Consider the following 25,357-nt stretch of genomic DNA (forward strand, 5'->3'; position numbering starts at 1 on the left):
GTAGTATAAGCTACTTATGATCAATAAAAATCATGATCAATAAAAATCATCATGAGCTACTATTAGTATTAGTGTTGAAATAGTGACCACATCAGGCAAGGTTACATTAGTAGCATCGCCCATCAAGATTACTAGCCGGAGCGCATCAGACGGTAGCTGGCAGTAATGTAGAATAGACAGTTTGCAGGGCCTTAACATAGGTAATACATAGTACCTACTGATTGAATGGACCTGGCATCAGGGTAATACTATCACATTTTTTTAGGAATCCAACTATTTTTCTCCAAACATCCAAGCAAAAGCATCTAATTAAGTAGGCTGAGCTGAACGCAGGAGATCTCCTTACAGGTTCCTGGAGAGCTACCAGTAGCGATATGACCTGATATTTCAAAATCCTGTTGTTTAATTTAGGTTTGGCCCTGTGAGGCAACTCCTTGCTTCCAGTAATCTTAACAAACAATGCCTTTCCTGTTGCATTTAACAACACACTTTTATTAGTGAGGAATCCTTATTCTTTGTGGATGTTTCTGGTTAATATTTCTTTTATAAAAAAGCAGTACTACAGAGGCCTAAACCATTCATCCTTAAGTCACTTTTATTCTGTTGTCTTGAAATTCTAGAATCTCAAACATTTCTGTACTTACTTACCCTCTTAATCCTGATGATCTTCATAGATGTGGATGACAGTTTGTCTGCATGGTTAGGGAACATGGCAACCGTGGACCTTCTCTCCACTTCAGTTTTTAAACTTAACACACATCCGATATCCTCCAAGCTTTATCAAACACTGTTTGTTTTTAATATTGTACCCCAATGATGAAGGCTATATTCCAGTCTGGGGCAACAGCGTTTTTCAAAGTGTGGGTTCTCTATTTGCTCTCTGTAGTACATAGATCGTTTCCAGGGGGGAGAGGTGGGTGTTATGAATGATTTCCCCACCATCTTTTGCCTCTTCATTCTCTTATCTAACGCTTTAATTGAGTTAGGAGCAACTAGAGACTTCAGATGGTAACTATTTCTGATTACTCCAGTAATCATAGAATGCTGCCAGGAAATGCTAGGAGCGATTTATCTGTTGGACTGATGACTATATCAATGCCCAGCGTGACATAGCTAAAACGTGTTATCTTTTTATATTTATGGACTGGATTGTGTGGTGTCTCACAAGGGCAGCGAAAAGCTCTATATAACTATCAATACATTACCATACAATGATTGTCAATCTTGAAAAAGATTCAGCTGAAAATCCAGTCTTTGATAATCCCATCATGCAACCAATGAATTGTGTCATGGTAGTGCATGGTAGCAACATAGAAATGTACAGTGTGAGAGGTGCGAAACTAAGGTATCTTCAAGGGTGATCCAAGGCGTGAGTCTGGGATAGGTATCTAAATATAAGGGATGCCCAGCAATAGGTGTAAAACTATAAAAGGGTTGAACATTTTGCAAGGATGTCTCACTAAAGCGGGCAGAGAAAAGGAATAAATAAGATTACTTGTGTTCAGCTATAATGAATAAGGAGAAGGGTGTGTTGGAGGATTTGAGTGACTGTTGAACTGGCACACATGAGTATCTTAGTCTTGCTATTTCTGGCATCACATGGCTGTTGGAGGGAAAATCAACCTCTCACAAAGGAGGGAAAATCAACCTCTCACAAACCTTTACTAGTCAAAGAAATATGAAGGCTACCAAGAAATAAGTACTTTTTGGGATTCTGTTACTTGAGCTAATCTGTCTCGTAAAGCAAGTGACACAGGGCCCATCTACTAGTGCGATTGTCACTGCCAGCCTTCGAGTCTGGAGATTGGGGCAGGGATTGAAGACCCCTAGTTATCCTGCTTTGTCCTGAGTGACAGGGAAGGGGGTTGAATGTAGCAGTGATAGTGAGTGGGACTAGCAGCATGGTTGCATTCCACAGGGAGTGGTGGATAGGAATGGCACCCAGGTAGGTGTGCCATGTTGACCTTTAGTTTAGTCTCACCACAGAACATAGCCTGCAATGGCAGTGTGTATGGGTTTGGTGTGGGGCCCCTTCGGGTGGCACAGTACATGCTGCAGCCCTAAGGGATCTTCTCTGGTCACAAGGCCCTTGGTACCAGTGGTACCTTTTTACAAGGGACTTACATGTGGCCCAGAAGTGTACCAACTGTGGGAGCAATGGTACAGTATTCGGGAAAGAACACAGGTGCTGAGGCCTGGTTAGCAAGGTCCCAGCACACACTCAGTCAAGTTAGCATCAGGTATCTGGCAAAAAGTTAGTGGGTAACCATGCAAAAAGGGGCACTTTCCTACATTAAGTTTATTGTCAAGTGACTTGGCGAGCACTTGTATGAGCTGCAGTTGGAGTTCTAGTGTGTGTGTTTTGTAAGTGTTTTCTAGTTGAGGGTTGTGTTGAAGAGCTAAAGGAAGCATAAGGTCAAAGAGACCAAGGTTATGGGAGAGAAGATCTGAAGAATCGGATACACTCCCAGAGAAAAGAAGAGGAATGGAGTAGGGAATGGAAATATTAAATAGGCGACAAATATAGGACTACATTTTCCCCCAGAAATTAGAAACCGAGCGGCAAAGGAAGAGAAGGCGTAGAAGATCCACATTTGAAGAGCCACAGGTCCAACAGTTTGTATCAGTAGAATGGGAAAATCGAGCTATAGAGATAGGAGTAAGATAAAGTCTATGGTAGAGGAAGAACATAGATTTCGTAAGAGAGGCAGAACGAGAAATTTTGAAAGAGCGGGACCAAAGTTTGTCCCAAAAGGAGATGGTCCATTCACATCCCAGGTCAGATTCCCATAAAATCTCCAACTTAGACGTTCTGAGTTAGGAGCTAAGAAGTGTTTATAGATAAGAGAAGTTTTGAGTATCAAGAGAAGGATCTTAACAATGGCGTTTTGAAGAGAGGACGATGGAAGAGAGTAAAAAGTATCAAGAATGACCGCCATTAGAATAGTGAATCTCTGCAGGAATGAGCGAGGACAATGAAATCTATCTTGAAATTGGGGAAAGGAGCATGGAGACAGGCCATCAAAAAGATTTATAACCCAAATTATTCCCTTTAATCTCCAGGATTTCCAAAAGATGGTTCTGTTATTGATAGTAATAAGGGAATTATGTCTAATAGAAGAGTCTAAAAAGGATTCTCTAGACATAGACTTTGGATAGACGAGAGGTCTCAATAAAGAACAAGTGTGCTTGAACAAGGGAGGAGAGGTATAAGGGATTTTGGCAGAAAAGGCAAGAACTTCCTTGAAAGAAAAGGGTAATAATAAGGCTTGTTCAATGGAGAGCCAAAGGGGAGTGAAAGGGGAAGGTTTGGAAAGGAGCCATTTCGAGGCCTGGCGAAGGCAAAATGATTCATGATAAAGGCGCAAATCAGGAAAATGCCGATGGAGGTGGAGAGCCACACACCTAAGTATTTGATTTTAGAGCCACTCCAGGCAAAACCAGTGGAAGAAAAGGAATGTGGAAGACCAAATTTAGTGAGAGGGAGAATTTCTGTTTTATCTAAATTGATTTTATTTCCAGAGACAAGGGAAAATGAAGTAAATTCATATAATAGATGGGGGATAGAGATTTCAGGAGCAGAAATAAAAAGTAGAATGTCATCCGCGTAAGCGGAAAGTTTTAAGTGTTGGTCACCATAAGAACAAACATTGGCATAGCCAATAGGTCTTGCCTTTGGGATTTTATAACTGTTTAGCCATGCGACACTTGATTTTATTGTACCAAGGATATTGTGCTGGATAACTAAACACTTACAAGGTCCCAAAGGCACGACCAATTGGCTATGCCAATGCTTGTTTGAATTTGTAAGTTGAAGAAACATTATTTTTTATTATTAAACATGCAATTCAAAATTAGGTTCACAGTTTTGTCAGTTTTATTTTTGTCATACATTTAAAATTAATACATAAACCTAATGTACTTTCATATTTAAAATACAAATATTTGTACTTTTTATTTTTTAGTTACATAAACTTTTTTGAGGTCTCGCCTATTACATCCCGAAGGGATGATAGGCGAGATTTATAGTAAGCAGACCTAAAAAGTCTACCCACTGCGGATCGCGTACAGTTCATGTGAGCCAGGCGCATGCACATCAAACACCATCGGCCTCTGCATCAGACTTCAAACGAATGCGCTCCCCCGCCCCTCACTTCAGACTCTGAGGAATGCGCTGCCCCGCCCCCGCCACAGCAATGCCGAGAGCTTGTTTATGGTAGGAAAGGGAGAGCCGATGCAGTGTCTGGTACTCCGTTCCAGTTCAGTAGCTTTAGATGTTATGCCACTTCCTCTCTATTGAGGACTCAAGGAGAGTGCATTTGTTTTTGAGCTGTTTTTACCTGCCCCATTCCTGTTGCGTTGAACTGTGTGCTTCACCCCACTGCCTATCCACCTACTGCGCTCTCCCATGTTGCTTTCACGTCCCTCCGGCCCTCTCCATGTTGCTTTCATATCCATCCCCCTTACCCAACTCCATGTTGGTCTCGTATTCATCCCCCCACCCTTCCCTGTGTTGCATCTGCACTGCCCCACCCTCCCCTTGTTTGTTATTGCCGTACAACTAATTTTGACTGAGTTCTATTATTACTAAACAAGGCTGTAAGACTGGTGTTCCTGGCACTGGAAATACATATTTTTAAAACAGATGGACATATTTGTAGTACATGCAAAACTATTATTTGAATGTAGCGAAAACGCTACCCTGTTCCGAAGCCTGCTGAGTTCCGCCTCTGTCATGACCACGCATAGCACAAGGCTCCGCTCAGAAGGTATAGTATTACTGACGGTGGCAGCATAGGTTGTAGGCTGTAATGCGGTCTTGCAGCAGCAGATAGATGGCTACTCATACTTTCGAGAAGCAGTGCATGCAAATCGCACGGAATTCAGGCAGAGGGCAAAAGCTGGACGGGCTTCAACACCAGCACAAACCCCCTTCTGACCACCACCCTTCCTTTAAAACTCGAGGACACAGGAGCAGCCTCATCACACCCACTGGAACAAGCAGGAACACCCCGCCCCATGGTTCTACCCGTTGTCACACCTAGTGAGTCTGTACCATCGGATGCAGATGTCTTTGTTTGCACCCTTTCATTTGGGAAATGGCTTTTAGGCGTAATATTTGTGTAGGTGAAAAATTAGATTGGCTGTTCAGCTGAAGCAGTCTTTGCCCATGAATTTGCGGAGCCCCTTAAACTGTTTATCACAAAGCAGCTTAACCACAATATGTTGATGCCGATAATGTGAATATAGATCAAGTAGTTATCATGGGAAGCACAGTGGCTAATGTGGGGTTGCTGCAGTGTGCTAAGTTCCTGACTGGCACAGCGTCTGCACAGTAAGCTATCCCATCAGTGAGCAGCAATGAGATTAGTGCAGGGAACTGTTCTCCATTGATTTGACGATCTGATGACATGGAGCTGTTTGAGTTCCCCGTCCATGCTGCTGCAGTCCAAATCTTGGTTAGTAATTTACTCACCCTCTCACACCCTCTCACCCTCTCACACCCTCTCACCCTCTCACACCCTCTCACCCTCACACACCCTCTCACCCTCACACAACCTCTCACCCTCACACACCCTCTCACCCTCACACCCCCTCACCCCCTCACACCCCCTCACCCCCTCACACCCTCACCCTCACTCACCCTCCCCTCACACACCCTCCCCCTCACTCCCCCTCCCCCTCACCCCCTCACCCTCACACCCCCTCACACACCCCCTCATCCACCCCTCACACCCCCTCACACCCCCTCACACCCACACCCCTCACACCCCTCACACCCCTCACCCTCACACCCCTCACACCCCTCACCCTCACACCCCTCACACCCCTCACCCTCACACCCCTCACCCTCACACCCCCTCACCCCCTCACCCTCACACCCCCTCACTCACTCTCACCCTCAAGCACCCTCACACACCCTCACCCCCTCACCCTCACACCCCCTCTCACCCTCACACCCCCTCTCACCCTCACACCCCCTCACACCCCCTCTCACCCTCACGCCCCCTCTCACCCCCTCTCACCCTCACGCCCCCTCTCACCCTCACGCCCCCTCTCACCCTCACGCCCCCTCTCACCCTCACGCCCCCTCTCACCCTCACGCCCCCTCTCACCCTCACGCCCCCTCTCACCCTCACGCCCCCTCTCACCCTCACGCCCCCTCTCACCCTCACGCCCCCTCTCACCCTCACGCCCCCTCTCACCCTCACGCCCCCTCTCACCCTCACGCCCCCTCTCACCCTCACGCCCCCTCTCACCCTCACGCCCCCTCTCACCCTCACGCCCCCTCTCACCCTCACGCCCCCTCTCACCCTCACGCCCCCTCTCACCCTCACGCCCCCTCTCACCCTCACGCCCCCTCTCACCCTCACGCCCCCTCTCACCCTCACGCCCCCTCTCACTCTCACACCCCCTCACCCACCCTCACACCCCCTCACCCACCCTCACACCCCCTCACCCACCCTCCCACACCCTCCCACTCACACACCCTCACCCTCCCTCACCGTCACACCCCCTCACACCCTCATCCTCACACACCCTCTCACCCTCACATACCCTCACTCACTCTCACACCCCGTCACACTCGCAACCCTCTCACCCTCACACACACCCTCACTCTCACACACCCTCCCCCCCTCACCCCCCTCACCCTCACCCCCCTCACCCTCACACACCCTCACCCTCACCCCCCTCACCCTCACACACCCTCACCCTCACACACCCTCACCCTCACACACCCTCACCCCCTCACCCCCACCCCACCCCCGTCACCCCCCTCACCCCCACCCCCCTCACCCCCACCCCCCTCACCCCCACCCCCCTCACACCCTCACACCCCCACACCCTCACCCCCCTCACACCCCCTCAACCACCCTCACACCCCCTCAACCACCCTCAACCACCCTCACTCACCCTCACACACCCTCACTCACCCTCACACACCCTCACTCACCCTCACACACCCTCACTCACCCTCACTCACCCTCACACCCCCTCACTCTCACAACCCTCTCACCCTCACACACCCTGGGGGAAATCCTCAATGGAACCAGAGCAAGTACAAATCTTCCTAGGAGCACAGATCAACACCATACAGAGCAAGGTGTTCCCCAGCGACAAGAGAACAGTGGCCCTGCTGAAGGAGACGCGCCTCTACCAGAAGGGGCGAACTCTGACAGTGAGGACAGCGAGCAGGGTCATGGACATGAGGGCACCTGCATACATCTGTTTCCAAATGTACGGCTCCACATGAGACTGTTCCAGGAATGGCTGCAAGAACAATGGTCACAAGCTACAGGCAGTTCGGAAGATCTAGTGGTTCTAACGCACGCAGTGCAGGAGGAGATATCGTGGTGGAACAAGGAGAACATAACAGAAGGGAAGCCTTTAACACCACCAACCCCAACGGTGACCATCACCACAGACGCATCCCAGAAGGGATGGGGAGCACACATGAGCAAGCTCAGGGTGAGGGATCTGTGGACTCCAGCGGATGCGGTCAAACACATCAACTACCTGGAACTAAAGACTGTGTTCCTCGCCCTGAAAGCCTTCCAGACAAAACTGTACAACCAGAGAGTGTTGATCCAGACAGACAACACAACAACGATGTTCTACATCAACAAGCAGGGAGGAACACAATCGGCCCCGCTATCAAACATAGCACAGGAGATATGGAGATGGGCCATCCCACTCGAAATAGACCTGCTAGCCACACACCTACCAGGGAAGGACAATGTGGAAGCAGATTGGCTTAGCAGACAGACATCGGCATCCCACGAGTGGGAGCTCAAAACACAGGAAACGCAAAGGCTATTCAGAAGGTGGGGAACACCAACAATAGACCTATTTGCAACACACCAGAATGCAAAATGCAGAGACTTCACATCCAGGCAACCAGGGGAAGGATCCCTGGGGAATGCCCTATGGATAAGCGGGTCGAAAACATTTCTTTACACTTTTTCCCCCCGATACCACTGATACACAGAGTACTCAACAAGTACAGAACCGCAACATGACTCTGTTTCTGGTGGCACCCCAGTGGGCCAGGTAAACCTGGTACTCACAGATAATGGAAATAGCACAGGGTGTACCCCACAAGTTCGTGAAAAGGAAAGACCTACTCTCCATGCAAAACGGAGAAGTACTACACACAGAGCCAGAGAGCCTCAGCCTAGCAGCATGGCTCCTGAAGACATAGAGTTAGCACACCTAAAGTTACCTGAGAGCATCCTGCGGTTGCTACGAGAGGAAAGGAGACCTAGCACACGAAGGTGCTATGTGGCAAAATGGAAGAGGTTTAAACAATGGTGCAGCAAGAAAAACCTACACAAGAAGATGACAAGGGAATCAACGGTGCTAAGATATCTCACGCACCTGCTGAAGGCAAAACTAAGTTCATCCTCGTTAAGAGTACACCTAGCAGCGATAGTAGCTTACACAAGAGGAGAAACCGGGTAGAGTTTCTTTACATCACAGATAGTAAAGAGATTACTGGAAGGGGCAAAGAGGATCGCACCACCAAAAAGGATGCCGCCATCGGCATGGAACCTTAATTTAGTCCTAACAGAGCTCATGAAAGCGCCCTTTGAACCCATTCATAAGGCCTCCCTACAAATGCTGACAATGAAAACAGCCTTCTTGGTGGCAATCACCTCGCTGCGCAGGGTGAGCGAACTACAGGCGCTGACGCTACAAGAACCCTACATCCAAATACACAATGATAGGGTGGTGATGAGAACTGACCCACACTTTATGCCAAAGGTGGTGTCAAGGTTCCACATCAAACAGACAGTACAAATACCAAGCTTCTTTCAGAAACCGGCCACAAGCGCAGAGAGGGCACTTGAACACTCTGGACGCTAGAAGGGCAGTAATGCACTAAATAGAAAGAACCAAGGAGCACAGGAAAACAAAGCAGTTCTTTGTATCCTTCGCAAGCAGTTTCCTGGGTAGACCAGTAACAAAGGGAACTATCGCACGATGGATCGCACAAACTATACAATTCTGCCACAGACAGGCAGACCAAGAACTAGCAGAAGGGGCACGGGCCCACTCTACCAGGAAAAAAGGAGCAACAATAGCCTTCCTGGCTAACACACCCATTCAAGACATATGCCTGGCGGCAACATGGGCTTCAGTGCACACATTCACTAAGCACTTCTGTGTGGATATACAAATGAACAAGGAAGCACAAGTAGGACAGAAGTAGGACAGAAGTAGGACAGAAGGTGCTTCAACATATATTCAACAACCAACGTGCATCTTCCACCCAGCCACCACAAACATAACAAACCGCTACAAAGTCTATGCACAGCAAAGTGAATCAAGAAAGATTCACCATGCAAAACGAACGGTTTCTTACCTGTCGGTGTAGTTTTGCAGCTTGAAGATCTTTCTGGATTCACTAGCGAACCCACCCACCTCCGCCAGAAAGATGAGGCTGGAGAAGCAGGTGGTAATACAAGGACAATACAGAAACAGACACCTTGAAGGACAATGCAGAAAAATCACTTGCTTGAAATAGAAATAGAGAACATTACCAAAGGATTCGCAAACAGAACACAAAAACAAGAAAAAAGAATCTGAAGATGGCGCCCAAAGGTGGGAGCTTCCGCAGGAAGCGTGCCGACGTCACAGGAAGTACACCAAAAGGTAGGACGTCGAGGCCCACCTGGGCTTCGAAAAAAAAGAAAGAAAAGACTACGATTCTGGACCCAACCACTAGACCGCGGAATAATGCACAGCATAGTGAATCCAGAAAGATCTTCAAGCTGCAAAACTACACCGACAGGTAAGAAACTATTCGTTAATGCGCGCCCTGATGGTTTTTCTTCCCAATGAGCCTTTCGGATGTTTTTGTGGGGCCAGGGCAAAAAACACTCAGGCAGGACAAATCCTTTTCCGATGGCACGAGTGCATCGGGCGAAATAAAAAAATACAGTGGACCAACCCCTGAGACTGAATGGTGTATGGTTTGCGCTTCAGTCTAAATTTTGTAGCGCCTTGTGGAGCCAAGGAGACATTGAGGAGGTTGTCAGGGAGTTGAAAGAATGTAGTGGAAAGTCCTGCATCTGGTTGGCGGTTACACGTCAGGACTGACAGACACATGCTTCGTTGATGTACACAATAAACTATCAGACCTGCGGCCTGGGCATCAGTCGCCATGAAACAAACCCCGACAACAACACAAAAGTCTGTGTGAAAAGAAGGGGTCAAAAAGAGCACATTCCTAACGGACATATGTACATTAACAGACTAATAGGTCTCCTAGTTGTTTCACAGTATATGAAGATTATCCAATAATATCAACATTTGGACATGACAAACTAGCAGAAAAGTTCAAATTGTCATATTCTTTATTGGGAAATCCATAGGAGTAGACTTGACAAGAAACAGCCGACACGTGTTTCGTCAGTACTGCAGATCAGTACTATGACTTTTTCAAGGCTAAGCGAAGCAAACTAGTCACGGCGTATCCCAAATTAGAGGATGTCCACGTTGCAAGAGTTAAAAGTCAGGAACCATAGCAAAAAAGGATTCAAGACGATCATGTAACTTCAAGAAACTGAAGTCCAAATGTTCGAAGTCAGATCGTTCAAGGTAATAGCTTTCAGGTCAATGCACCAAAGGCATTCGATCTGAGTCAGACACAGACCGGATCGAGCGTCTCCAGGCCTGCTGCCCACACAGATCGGACGATTTCGGTACTTGTCAAGGAGGCCCCAACCTTTCTACATCCAGCGGACGTGACCACAGGACAGGACTCTGCTTCACAAAGTACAATTCTCCCTGGCCGTGCCACCACATTCAGATCGAATGCCTTTGGTGCATTGACCTGAAAGCTATTACCTTGAACGATCTGACTTCGAACATTTGGACTTCAGTTCCTTGAAGTTACATGATCGTCTTGAATCCTTTTTTGCTATGGTTCCTGACTTTTAACTCTTGCAACGTGGACATGCTCTAATTTGGGATACGCCGTGACTAGTTCGCTTCGCTTAGCCTTGAAAAAGTCATAGTACTGATCTGCAGTACTGACGAAACACGTGTCGGCTGTTTCTTGTCAAGTCTACTCCTATGGATTTCCTAATAAAGAATATGACAATTTGAACTTTTCTGCTTGTTTGTCATGTCCAAATGTTGATATTATTGGATAATCTTCATATACTGTGAAACAACTAGGAGACCTATTAGTCTGTTAATGTACATATGTCCGTTAGGAATGTGCTCTTTTTGACCCCTTCTTTTCAGTTGTATCTTGCCAATCTTCGATTGTCATTAGTCTCTCTTGGTAGTGGAGGACAGTGGTCTATGTAGCACTCCGTCTTCTAAACTAAAGATCTATAATTATTCCAGTACTGGTTACAACTGGACTATCAACAGTGTATGTGCGGTCTTTTCCTTTTGGATACACCACTACCGATCTTCTTTTGTAACAAAAGTCTGTGTGTTTGTGGACAGCAGCACGCAGCAGGCATTTCATCCAATGGTCCTATCCCTCCCTCCCAGGAGACAGAAAACGAACATGCGCCTCTTTTATCAGCACAGAATAAGCAACCTGTTGTCTTCCCCTGGGCAGACACAAAGAAGGGCCCAGCGCACAGAGACACTTCCTGTTTAGGAATAATGGCCTCTCTGCTCCCATGGCCGCCCAGGGCCTCTCGCTGCCAAGTGGTGCCTGCACTTGCGTCCTAGAGGCCATGAACGGGCAAAGATGCAAATACAAATTTGAGGCTTGTAGCCACATAAAGGCTTAAAATAAGATTCATGAAGCAGGAAAGCTTCTATAAGGAGCAAATCAAAGTGCTGCTACGTGTACCACATGAAACCAGCCGTGGGTGCGAGCAGCACTAGCCTAACAGGGCAGAGGAACTCCTCATGGAAACCCAGTGCACCGTGACCACATGGGCAGATAGGCGGTTAGTGTTACATTGGCGTTGTCAACAACACACTTCGTCAGCGGGGATGGTGTTAACTGTACCCACTGGGAAAAATGGGCAGGCTGGGGGCTAAAGTGAGGAGGTGGCGTGGAGGGGAGGTGTATGGGGACCAGACACACACAGCATTTCACTTGCGGGAGCGAGCAGGGGCACCACCTGTTTTCAAGATAATTACTAACAGATGACGCCTATGCTTGCTTACACAAGGGAAACGCCAAACATGCACGCGTTGTAATAGAAAGCAATGCAAAATGTGCACGCTTTTAGGCAAAGTGCTCATCGATTGCAAGAGGTCCCATCCTGTGCAACACTTGCGCGCTGCTAGGCGAGACAAAAAAAACAGATATAGAATTATTATTACGGATTGCAGACAAGAAGGGTTTAAGAGCTAGGACAAACATGCACGCGTTGTAATAGAAAGCAATGCAAAATGTGCACGCTTTTAGGCAAAGTGCTCATCGATTGCAAGAGGTCCCATCCTGTGCAACACTTGCGCGCTGCTAGGCGAGACAAAAAAAACAGATATAGAATTATTATTACGGATTGCAGACAAGAAGGGTTTAAGAGCTAGGACAAAAAGAAGGGGGGAGAGGGGGCAGCCCATACGGACTCCCCGTTGAAGGTGAAAATAGGATGAAACTCAACCATTGACAAGTACCAAGGCTCTGGGGGCAGAATATAATAAAGAAATAAGTGAAATCAATCTGAGACCAACACCATGCCATTTCAAGGCTGCAAATAAGAAGGACCATTCAACTCTATCAAATGTTTTATCAGCGTCAACAGAAATGGTCGCTAAAGATGTGGAGCGGGAAGGAATTTTGTTAAAACCATTAAGAAAAAGACAGGAATTATCTGAAATCAATCTGCCCTTGACAAAGCCGCACTGCTTCTTACCGACCAAATGAGGCATAAGAGGGTCTAAACTTAAAGCGAGTGCTTTGGCAAATAGCTTATAGTCGACATTGACCAGGGAAATCGGCCGATTTTTACAAGACATAGGGTCTCGTCCCTCCTTATGTATGCGGCAAATTGTGGCCTCTTGAAAAGTACCTTCTGTTTTACCGGAGAGAGAGGATGAGTAGAAAAGATTTAAAAGCTTAGGAAGTAATAAGTGAGAAAAATGTAAATAAAGTTCAACTGAAAAACCATCTGGGCCATGAGTTTTCACTTTCTTTAAACGTTTAAAGCAGAGGATAATTCATGTATAGATAAGTCTGTTTAAAGATCTGAAAGACTAAGGTAAGAATTAGATGGGGATAGAAAATTATCAAAATTGATGATAAGGATTGAGGGATTGAATAAGGGAACTGGAAAAAGGAGATTCTGAGGTGTAAAGATCCTTATAAAACAGTTTAAATTCATTAAGAATGTTCTGATGTTTGTGAAGGAGGGAATCATCGGAAGAATAAATGGAATCAATCAGAGTACGGTCTTTAAAGGTTTTAAGATAGTTTGCTAGAAGTTTCCCAACTTTATTTCGACCACCATAATAACGAGCACTACTACTGAGAAGAATTTAAGTTGCATTATCAATCATAGTTTATTAAATGCTAATTTTGCACGTATCAAAGCTGGGAGGACTGAATCCGCCAATGAAGTATAAAATCTATGCTCTAAGGACTTAATATGCGTCAGGGTAGCTTTATGTTGTTGAAGAAAGCGTTTCTTTTTGTTTTTTAAACAAAATCTATAATGAAACCTCTCGCGGTAGCCTTAAAGGAATCCCATAAAATATGGGGGGAGGAAGAAGGGACACTGTTTAGATAAAGAAAATTGTTAGTAAAAGTTACAAAAGATGGTAGTGAATGGTAGATCTACGAACGACACTCCACCAAAGTGGTCTTGGACAAATGGCCGCAAACACTCCTATCTTGTTATACCACCTGTAATTGAGCCCTGTTCCAACACTTGGGCAATTATAGCATTCATCCTCAATCGGAAAGCGACCACCGCCCGCAAGTCGTTACCCTTAATGTACAGCCAGTGCTTCATAAATCTGCCTCAACAACATGCACAGGAACTTACACTGAAAATCTAAAACGTTTAAGATGGAGTGAAGACATCTGCTCCAACGTCATGAAGGCATGCTTGGACTTTACAACAGGGGGCACGGACCTGGTGGCCTCTCCCACTGTCACATGGTCAATCTTCTGTTCCCAACTGATAAGCCTCTTTCCAGCCAAACAATATTCCCATAAGGCTTCTTCCAGTCATCAGTTTTCAATCTCAAGTCAAACTAGGGCACTGAAGAAGTCCAGAAATAATGCCTTGCGCACTCTCAAGAAATTCCCAGGGAACAGCGAGCTCTTGAATGCGTACAAAACAGCCCAAAAATCATTTGGGCATGCTCTACTAAAAGATAAACGACTTCACCTAGGTCAATTCTGGTGCAAACTACTATAGGAGAGCAAAAATCGCAACTCAAGAAAATTTTGGGCCTTAATCAATCGTCATAACTCTAGTTCATTCAGCCTTGGGCGGCAAACCTTGCTGAAGCCGACTGGTCCGCTTTCCTGACTGACCACTTTAGGGCCACAGAGGGAACAGCTGCTATAGACACATGTGCTCTTAACCCGATGAAAATAAGCCAGAGTAAGAGCTGGAGCAGGCCCTCTGAGTGATTGGAATCTCGAAGTGAAGACCTGCAGATCACCCAAGAAATGGTCACCAAAGTATTATTGAAAGCAAGATCAGACGGAGCACTGGGCCCAAATGGCCTACCACAGATTTTGTTTAAATCAAATACAAACCTTTGGTCGGGATACTTAACTAATCTCTTCAACTTTGCACTCAGAAGTTCAACCATACCGGACTCTTGGCGAGGTGCAATAATCCATCCGATTTATAAGTCAGGTTCTCATGCCTCTCCAAGCAATTACAGATTAATTGCCCTTTTAGATATTGAGGCAAAGCATTACGCAGGTATTTTATTGGTGGAGCTGCGATCCTGGGCAGAGCAGAATAATTTGATTCCAATGAATCAAACTGGCTTCACCGCAAACTCCGGCACTTTGACCAACCTTCTGACATTGTCTATAATTGTTGATAAAGTACTTACTACATCCGTGGCTGTTTTGAGCTGTTTTGTAGACTTTAAATCCGCCTTCGATCGGGTCCCCAGGGCTGCTCTATGGGAAAAGCTAAAAAAATGGGGGATCCCAGCCAAACTCCTGGAGGTGATTATCCAACTGCACTCGGGCACATGGGTACAAGTGAAGTTGGGGACCGGCACACATCTCTCTCGGAAAATCATGACAACTAGAGGTGTCAAACAGGGATGTGTGCTGGCCCCACTTCTTTTTAACTTGTTTATAGCAGACTTGCCAGCCACCCTAGAAGAAACAAACAGCCACCCACCCAAGATGGGAGGTGTGACAATAAGTAACCTTTTATACGCCGATGACCTGGTTCTTTTCAGTCTTACGCGGGTAGGGCTGCAAAGGCTATTAAATAAACTACATAGCTATACCACCATGAATACCTTAGAAGTTAATCTAAAGAAAACCCAAATGGTTATCTTCGGTAGAAAACGTAACCTCAGTGGCGGATGACTATACAACAATATGAGCCTTACAACAGGAAATACATATAAATATTTAGGGGTCAACTTTGACTCCAGGTGTAACTTTGTCAAACAGCGTAGTGAAATTTCAGTAAAAGCCATGAACCTTCAGGCGAATCTCTCTAAGCTTTCAAAAAAAACTGTCTTGTCCTAGTCTATCCCCACTATTGGAAGTTATGAGAGCAAAAATCGGGCCGACTGTCGTATGGCATTGAGATCTTTAGGGGAAAATTAAATACTAATTTAAACCAGCATGTGACCAAAATTTATAAAAAAAGTCCTCCACATGCCTAAAACCGCCTCTGCCGCACAGATCAGATTAGAATTGGGTCTATTAAACTATGAAATTTCCAACACTGGCACTTATTTAAATCTTTGCCACAAACTCAGGCAAGCAGATACAGGCTCACTGGAGTCATTAGTGTGGTTAGACATCTCTCAGAAAAACCCAGGTGGCTCTTACGGCCGTTTTTTAAAGGATTCCATCCAGCAAATGTCAGCGGGCGACCTATGGGACCTCAATCCCAGCAAGACAGTATTTAAAAACCGCATTAAGAAGCGTATCCGAATGAGGTCCCTAATCATTGACAAAGCTCACTTGGCTAAACGCAGACATGCATGGGCAACAATGAATTCCTACAGGCGGTTATCTCCCGCCTCCTACCTGTCCTGCACTTACCCCCTCTATTTAAAACTTAGCTTCATGGCTGTCAGATTGGGTGACTGGCAATTTCTAAAAGATTTACCCTCTTGGCGCCGCACTTCAGAGGATTTATTGTGCAGAGGGTGTGGCAAGACGGCTGAAACCTTGGAGCATGTAGTATGTCTCTGCCCCGCTCTTATGTCACAGCGTAGACGTAAACTGAAAACCGAGTGGAATAGGTTGGGAATCCAGACCTGCAGACAGGCAATTATCGCAACTCTGACTCCTGAAAATACAGCTTTAAATATAGGCCTTACAACTTTTATACGTTATGCATACCGTAATTTCACTCAGTAACCAGAAGGGCCTGCCAATGCTCTTTCTTTTAAGGATCAGTCTACACTAAATTGCACTTTATCTGATGCTGCTAAAATCGTCTCCATCCGACTGCACTTTTTAATAACCTGCTGCTATTTGTTGAACACTAGATTGTATCCATTAGCTCAACATTGCTAATTGGCAGCACCACAATCTCTCTGTGTTTTAATACCATGTTGACATTGCTGCTTTGCACATCATGTTTTTTTTTATCACTCGTATGCTATTGAAGCTCTCTATTGTAATTTGGAAGTTCTTATCTAATCATTGTTTTTATGTCGCGCTTCCCTTTTTCTTTTTTAACAATGTGTATTTGGTGTTTTTGATGTATTCTTTTAAGGATATTTTATATCCAAATAAAGATATTATTATGAAGAAAAAAGAGGGTCAAGAAGAAGAGTTATTGAAGCGCCAACAGGAGCACCTGGGACGGGGTGGGAGTAAATCAAGATTAGTTATAATTGGGGCATGGTCTGAGATAACGATGGGTTCAATAAAAGAGGATGACAGGTTTTGAGATAAAGATTGAGAGAGAAAAATATAATCTAGACGAGAAAGAGAGTTGTGAGGAGGAGAAAAGAAAGAGAAGTCAAGAGAATCTGAATGAGAGAGTCTCCAAGAGTCAACGAGGTGTGATTGGGAGATAGTATCAAGAAAATGTTTATGCGATTTGTGAGGAGTGAAGCGAACCTGAGATTGGCAGTCAAGAAAGGGGTCAACAACTTGATTGTAATCACATCCTAGTATAAAATAATCATCGCTAAACTGAATACATTTCTGTGTAACCAAAGGCCAAAAGGAACAATTAGGATGAGTAGGGCCATAAACATTAAAAAACGTTAAATAAACGTTATTAATTAACAAATTAGCTAACAACCATCTACCCTCTGTATCAGTCTCTTGCGAAATAATTGCACAGTTCAATTTCTTATGACATACAATTATAACACCATTTTTCTTATTAGAATAAGGGGAGAATAAAACTGAACCCACCCAACCTCTCTTTAGTTTTAATGCCTCAGCTGCTGTAAGGTGGGTCTCTTGTAAAAGAACCAAATTAGGGTTATAAGAGGCAAGATGTGATAATATTCTCTGTCTCTTAATAGTGTTAATAAAACCTTTCACATTCCAGGAAATAACTCTGATTGTAAAGCCATAAAAATTCATAAAGAACAAAATATGCAGTAATAAAAAAGTGAAGTAAAAGATAAAGGAATAAAAATGGAAGAACATAGAGAAACCAGCAAAAAGAAGAAATATGCTGGTCAAATAAGGGAAAAACGAAAATTAATATTGTAAGGAGGGAAGAAAAAGTAGGAGCAAAAGAACACAGTGAATGTCAAAACGACAACTGTAATACGTACCTTACAGGGAGCAAAGGGAAAGTATGAGAGGCGGCAAGGGACAGCGGAGACAGCAAACTCAACAAAGGACAACACACCACACCACACCAGGACATGAATAAAATAAATACGATCTGGAGTGGAAACATGGAGAGAAGCATAATGAAGTTCAATGCACCTGTAAAAGGAAACCATGAATTATGTAAATAAACAAAACAAAACAGAACAATGGGGTCCAATAACCTAAACTATACCAACAAGTATGGTTTAAATCTTTTGAGTTTTCACAAAAATCCAAACAATATGGCCATGTGCTGTTAAACAGGTCTAGCCAGGCAAATGTCAATGCAAGAGAGATGAATACAATCAGCGCCCGCTGGTGCAGGACATCAATGCAGGCTGCATATGTCCTTATAAACAATGGAGTATGTACCGTACCCCTCCCCCCCCCCCCCTCGTCCACCTAACAAAAAGGGAAAAGAGAAAACAACCAAAAAGGGCCATTGTAGTCAAAAAGAAATAGGGAGCATGGGGATGAGAATCAACACTTGCGATGTCGTGCGCCCTTGGATGCCTTCTGTTCCGGAATGGGAGTGTCAGCCAGCCTGAGAAGGCGTAAGTATCTGTGACCGCTCAATTCACGGAACTCCCCTGTAAGCAGCGTTAAGAAGGGGCGCCACAATTCAGGGAATTAGTCTCCCCTTCCAGCCTGTACCAGGGACAGCTTCTCCATGCCAAGCACCATCCATAACCTGTGCAACCAGCCTGTGTGGGGGGGGGGGGCCTGTTGGGTTCTCCAGTGTACTAAGATATTTTGTGTGGCCGCCCCCAATGCAATCGCTATTAGGCGGCCCCTCCGGGACTTCAGGGGATACATCAGGGTGTTGGGTAGCCCCAGCAGGATGTAAGCAGGGAACCGGGGGAGTTGGGTGTCCAAGTGGGAATCTATATCATCTATTATCGTGTCCCAGTATCCCTGTATGCGATCACAGCTCCAAAGTAGGTGTTCCAGTGTGCCCAGTGCCCCGCAGCCTCGCCAACAGCGGTCGCTAATGTGGGGGTTAGCTTGATGAAGGGGTACGGGCGTGAGGTACCAATACGTGGCCACCTTGGTTAGGGTTTCCGTCAGCCCGGTGTGGTATGCGGAGTGTCGTTCCCTGTGATATCACACACCATTCTTTGTGTGTGTGTGTCCTGCCAAGTTCCTTCTCCCAGCGACATCTGCCTGCGTTATATGTGTGTATGTTTGTGAGAAGGAGGTGCTGATACAAGTCCGAGATCAGTTTCTTCTCGGAGGTACGGGTAACAAGCCCTTTCTCATAGGGGGTGAGGTGCCGTTGCGCTCCGGGTTTGATGTCAGGGTGAAGTGCTCAGTGTCGAACCTGCAGATAAGCTAATCTGTCTTCTTCTGGAATGCCGTAATCCTCTTTCAGCTGTGGAAAGGAGAGGATTCCTTTCAGATTGAACAGGTGTCCAAGCGCCCTTCAGGGCGAGCGGCGCCAGTTTGCAAATGCTTTCGGGTCGAGGCCCGGGGTAAAGTCGGGGTTGTCAAAGAGCGGTGTCAAAGGGGAGGGGAAGGAAGACAGGTCATGTTTGGTTGCGACGCGGTCCCACACTTTCATAACCGTGCCTGTGATATAGGAGGCGTAGAGGTTGGGCGGTCGGTGGCATCTGGGGAGGAAGGGGATCCCCTGTAAGGGCCTACCCGCCACTGCTTGATCCTGGAAGAGCCAGTGTTTGCTGGACTCCAGCTGATACCATTCCACCAGGCTTCAGAGCTGTGCCGCGTAAAAGTAGAGTTGGAGATCTGGGACCCCGACGTGTCCCGGTGGGAGGACTGCAATGTCTTGTTTGAAGCGCGGTCGACGACCCTGCCATACGTAGCGCGCCAGTTCGGACTGCATCTGTTGAATCCAGCCCCGTGGTGGTCGCAGGGGGAGGGTTTGGAACAGATAAAGAATCTGCGGTAGCAGGGTCATTTTGGTGGCGGCTATCCTCACCAACCAGGAGAGGGAGTGTCATTTCCATCTTCGGAGTTCCTCTCGAAGCTGTGTACGGAGTCTGGCATAATTTGCTTCTACCGTAGCCGGAATAGTGGGGCCCAGGAGGACTCCTAAATAGGGGACTGTGGAATCGGACCACTGTACATCGTGCTCTTCTCGTACTTCGGAGAAGGTATCAGGCGATAGAGAGATATTAAGGGCGATCGTTCTCCGTATTGGTTTTGAACCCAGAGGCAAGCGCAAAGCTATGGAGTTCAATAAAAAGCGCCTGTAGCGATTGCACAGGCTCGGTAAGGGAGAGCAAAACGTCGTCTGCATAGAGACTAATTTTGTGGATGTCCCCACCAAACTTAATGCACTTGATGAGGGCGTGCTGCCTGACCCGTTGCGCTAGCGGTTCCATGTAGAGGGCAAACAAAATGGGAAAGAGGGGGCACCCCTGCCTGGTCCCCCTTCCGATCGGGAATCGTGACGAGGTATGCCCATTGTTGCGCACCGTGGCGTTAGGCTGTCCATAGCAGTTCAGGATACGGGTGCAAAGGACCTCCCCAAGGCCAAAATGCCGTAGGACGTGTTCCAAGTAGGGCCAGTGTACCCTATCGAATGCTTTTTCAGCGTCGATCTTGAGTAGCATACAATCCGAACGGGCGCGGGATCCTGCTTCGATGAGGTGAAGGACGCGCCTGGTGTTACCACTGGTCTGTCGCTGGGGTATAAACCCCGCTTGGTCCGGTTCCACTAGTTGTTGCATGTAGGGGGCCAGTCTGCTCGCCAGTATACCCGTGTAGAGTTTGAAGTCGATATTCAATAGCGAGATCGGACCATACGATCCGCAACGGGTGGTGTCTCTGCCTGGCTTTGGAATGACTGAGATTGACGCCTCTAGGAGTTCCGCGGGGATCGCACCAAGCTTATCAAAGAAATTGAAAAGGTCCCGTAGGAGGGGGCCCACTTGGTGGCAGAACGTCTTGTAAAAGCTGGCTGGGTAGCCATCCGGACCCGGGGATTTCCCAAGTTTCAAGCTGGAGATCGCCGATATCACCTCCTCCAGGCCAGTGGGTCTATCTAGGAAGTCTGCCTGAGTCGAAGTCAGGGATGGGAGACATGCCCCTTGTAAGTAGGTCTGACCAGCCTGTAGGTCCTAGGCCCCCAGTATAGAGGGATTTGTAGAATTCCCCAAAGGCCTCCGCTATCGCCGTGTTGTCAGCAACGAGGTCTCCCGTCTCAGTCTGTATGGCCTGCACCCCTCGCCGTTGTCTCTGTTCACGCAGTCTGCTCGCTAAGAGCCGACCACATCGGTCCCCTCCCGAGTAATACGCCCGCTTAAGGCGTAAAGCGGCATATTCCGCGGCGTCCTGGTCTAAAGCAGCCAGCATTTTCCTCTCGGCGCATAATTGCCGCCATGCCAGTGCTACCCCGGTGCGCTGGTGCATTTGCTCCAGTTCCGACACTCGTTGTGTAATTTCAGCCCTTTTCTGCGCTCTTTCCCTATTATTGGCCACGGCTATAGAGATAAACTCGCTGCGCAGGACCGCTTTCAAGGTCGCCCACTGGGTGGCCCGTGAGGTGTCTGTATTGTGATTGTGGGTCAGGAATTGCGTGAAAGTAGCTTTAATTCGATCCACCATTGAGGGGGTCTGAAGCAGGGCCTCTCTGAGGCGCCAGTGTTGTTGCAGAGAGGGTGTTGCCGGTAAGAGGAATGTGGCCACCACCGGGGAATGGTCGGATAGCGAAGCCGGCAAGATGTCCACCTCCAGCGCTTGCGCTACCAATGGGGAGGTGCATAAGAAGTAGTCCAGCCTAGCATATGACTTGTGGGCCCCGGAGTGGTAAGTATAGGCGGTGCTTAGGTCAGTAAGGCCGAGATCATGGAGGTAAGCTTGTCCGGCCTTAGAGAGGGCCCCAACCTGACCCCATCTCTGGCATGAGCGAACTGCTGGGTTATGAAGAACTAAGTTAAGGTCGCTCCCCAATAGGAGCCGGCGCTCCGAGTTTGCAGTGGCTGCTGCTAATGCTGTCTTGAGAAATGTTTCCTGCCCTTCATTAGGCGCATAGACTGAACCCACTATTAGTGTCTGACCTGCTATTAGGAAGCGATGTACCAGATGCCTCCCCTTAAGTTCTGCCTCCCGCTGTAAAACTTTCCCTGTGAACGACCTGGACACCAATATGGCTACCCCTGCTACTTTATTAGAGGAGGATGAAAAAAGCTGTGTAGGAAAAGCACGCGATTTAAGTCTGTGTTGGTCCTTGGGAAGGAGGTGTGTCTCCTGTAAGAGGAAAATGTCAGCTGCTGAGTGCTCCAAGAGGGATAAAACCGCTCGGTGCTTAATGGGGTTGTTGAGGCCCCTCACGTTCAGGGAGAGAACTTTAAGCTTGGTATGTGGCATCGGTAATCAGGGTGGCTTCTGAAGCTGTGAGTGATGTACAAATGATAAATAGGAAAAATGGAAGGCAACAGTAATAGGTGGACAAGGGGTGCCCTCCCACAACAACCATCCCCCCACCCCAACTCCCAAAAAGGACCCCAGTTACCCCCAACCCCCATGTGTCCCACCCCCTCCATCCCCCCTTTATCCCCCCTTCCCCCTTCCCTCCCCTCGCCCCCACCCACCCTCCCCGTCCCATCCCTCCCAACCTCCCAAAACCGTACCCCCCCAGCCCCCCCACCCTCTCCTCTCCCCCTGCCCCCTCCCTCAACAACGCCCTCCCTAACCCCAACTACGAACACCCAACTGGCAATCATAGTCCCAGGCCTATTCAGCACAGTCTAGGCCTGTGGTAGAGTCACGAATTAGAGGAGGAAATGGCCAAGGCGACCCGGTCAGCCCCCAGTCCCGTCCCCCAGCCCTTATGCAAAGGTAATGCAAAAGACACCCCCACACTTGCTATGTCCATCGCCAGGTCAGGCCTCTGACGCTGTGTCTTTGGAGACCTCATGGACCGCCGACGCCTGCTCCTGCGCCATCGTTGTCGGGTCCGGTTTGTGAGACGTTTTGGGGGAACGCCTGCGGCGCACTCGTTCCCAACCATCCCGCGATGTGTGGGGTGTGCTATTTTGTGAGTATCGTGGAGCTGCCTCGTCGTCGGTCAAAGCATCCTCGCCTGGATCAATGCCCATCAAGGTGCACGTGTCCCGGAATGACCTGAGTTGCTGTAGTGTCCCGTTCCACTTGAAGATTAGTCTGAAAGGGTGTCCCCAGGAATAGGGGATCCCTTTGTCCTTCAGGAACATGGTGACCGGTTTGAAGGTCTTCCTCTTTTGCAAAGTAATTGCCGACAGATCTTGGTACAGCGCCACTGGGGCGCCACAGTAGTGGAAGGGCTGTTTCTGGCGTGCCTCTTGTAGGATTCTTTCTTTTAGGGGAAAGTCTGGTAGAAATGCTAGGGGCGGGCCGGGGCTCGGCGCGCCTGGCCTACCCTGTGCGCCTGGCCTACCCTGTGCGCCCTGTCAATGCGGATGAGAAAATCGTCCTGTTCTCCCAGGACCTCCCGAAACAGACCTTGTAGGAAGAGCGAGACATCAGACCCCTCTGTTTGGGATGGCACGCCCCGAATCCGTATGTTATTTCTGCGGGAGCGGTTCTCTAAGTCCTCTGTGTGAACCTGCAGGTCGACTTGTTGGTCGCGAAGGCTGATCACCACTTGTTGAAGTTGCACGATTTCTTCGTTTCTGGTTTGGTCTGCCTCCTCCACCGCAGCCACACGTTCTCCAAGCCCATCTACCTCTCTGCGCACTTCGCGAAATTCTCCCGCCATTTCTGGTTTCAGCGTGTGAAAGTCTTCCCTGAGGGAGTTGAAAAGGCCCTCCAAGAACGCCTTTGTGATGGGAGCTCCCCTGTCTTCCAGCCCCGCCGAGTCCTTCATCGTCGCAGGGGGGGGGGGGCGAGCTCTTCACGTTTTTAGGGGCGCCTTTTATCAGCAAGTCAGTTATCGTACGGCCTCCTCTGCGCGCCCCGGCCGCCATGTTATTACCTGTTCAGTTCCCCCACCAGGCATCTTGAGTGGCCCACCGTCAGCTGGGGTGGCTCGGGTGACTCTGTACCCCGGGGCAGCTCTCTGTGAGGCCTCTTCGGCATCGTTCGCGTTGTCCCCACCCGGCGCTCCCTCCAGCCGGTATCCCAGCGATCCCGAGCTTGCCTGCCAGCGCACGTCTCAATAAGTGCGGGCCGGTCCTCCTTGTGTCCCGCTCAGGGGGGCCCGGGCTCGTGCTGCAGCTGCGATGGCACCCGCCCTGGTGCTTTGACTGTCTGGCCTTCCGAGGCCTCTGGCCGCAAACGCTGGGGTGCCTGTCTTTCACTCCTCTGCGCTATTTCCCCCAAGGCTTTGATTGCGCCGCTTACGGTGGTGCCAATTATCGCCGCCTGTCTCAGGGGTCCGGTTCTGCTTGCTGGGGGCCGGGGCGGGGCACGCGGTGATCGAGTCTGGCCCGGGACTCAGGCCGCCACCGCCACTGCAGGTATCTTCGGGCCTTCTTGTAGGCCGCCGCATGAGCTTGAGGCGGCTGGCCTCCCGCCCACTAGAGGTGCTAGGCCCCACGCCCGGGGCTCAGTCTGGTGCTAGCTGTGCTCCGCCGACCACTCCCCGGCACCTCACAGCTCCTCCGCAGTTCTCCGCAACCCCGCGTTGGCTCAGCGGGGCTGCCCTGCTGCAGCGGTGGCTCCGGTTCCCGCCCCGGGGCGCTGCTGCTGTCTGATGTAGGCCCGGAGCCTGGGCCTCGATCTGCTGCTTCCCGGCCCAAGCCGCGAGCGCCTCCCAAGTGCCTCCCGCTTACCGCTGCGTGCCGCGGGCACCTCCGGGCCTCCAGTCGGCCAGAACTGGTATGATGGCTCGGGGTCAGAACGCCGCCGGGGCACGACACCCGGCCGCTCGCCACGTCTGCTCAGGCCGCCATTCAAGCCACGCCCCCATACCAACAAGTATAATGTAATAGTATAACAGGAGCACTACAGTCAAGATCCAGAAGGAGTAGCAGTTTCACTCAAGGTAATGGAACAAGAAAAAGGATGAGGTGGCAATGAACAATGGAAACAGCCCACCCAAAAAGGGGCAACATACTGCAACAGGATGTCAATAAACAAGAGCAGGAATATGAGGAGGAGTGAGATAAACAGTTAACCTGTAAAAAGAAACAACGGATTATGCAAAATAGAGCCAGAAGAAGAATGGAGGCCAAAAAGTAGAAACTATAACAGTAACTTCGATGTAGTAGTACAACAGAAGAAATACGACAGTTAAAATCCAGAGGAAGAAGGAACAGTCTCCATTGAAGTAGTAGAATGAGATTGGATAAATCTGCGGAGGTCGGCTGGGTCCTCAAAGGTGGAAGTCTTTTTAAGAAAGGTGACCTTGCAGCGGCAGGGATGGAACAAGCCATATCTTGCACCTAAGGAACAAAGTGCCCGACAAGGATCCAGAAACTCCTTCCTTCATTTGGCAGTCATTGAAGAAAAATCCTGGGAAGTAAATACTTTGGTGCC

The 25,357-nt window shown here is 48.3% G+C and overlaps 1 protein-coding gene across 3 annotated transcripts in view; it reads left to right on the plus strand.

Annotated features, from left to right (window-relative positions):
• PDCD11 (programmed cell death 11) overlaps nt 1–25,357 on the plus strand; it is a 627,216-nt gene that overhangs the window by 66,368 nt on the left and 535,491 nt on the right. The gene's annotated exons all lie outside the window — the stretch shown is intronic.

Source organism: Lissotriton helveticus, chromosome 5_1 (assembly GCF_964261635.1).
Source record: "Lissotriton helveticus chromosome 5_1, aLisHel1.1, whole genome shotgun sequence".
NCBI classification, from domain to species: Eukaryota; Metazoa; Chordata; class Amphibia; order Caudata; family Salamandridae; genus Lissotriton; species Lissotriton helveticus.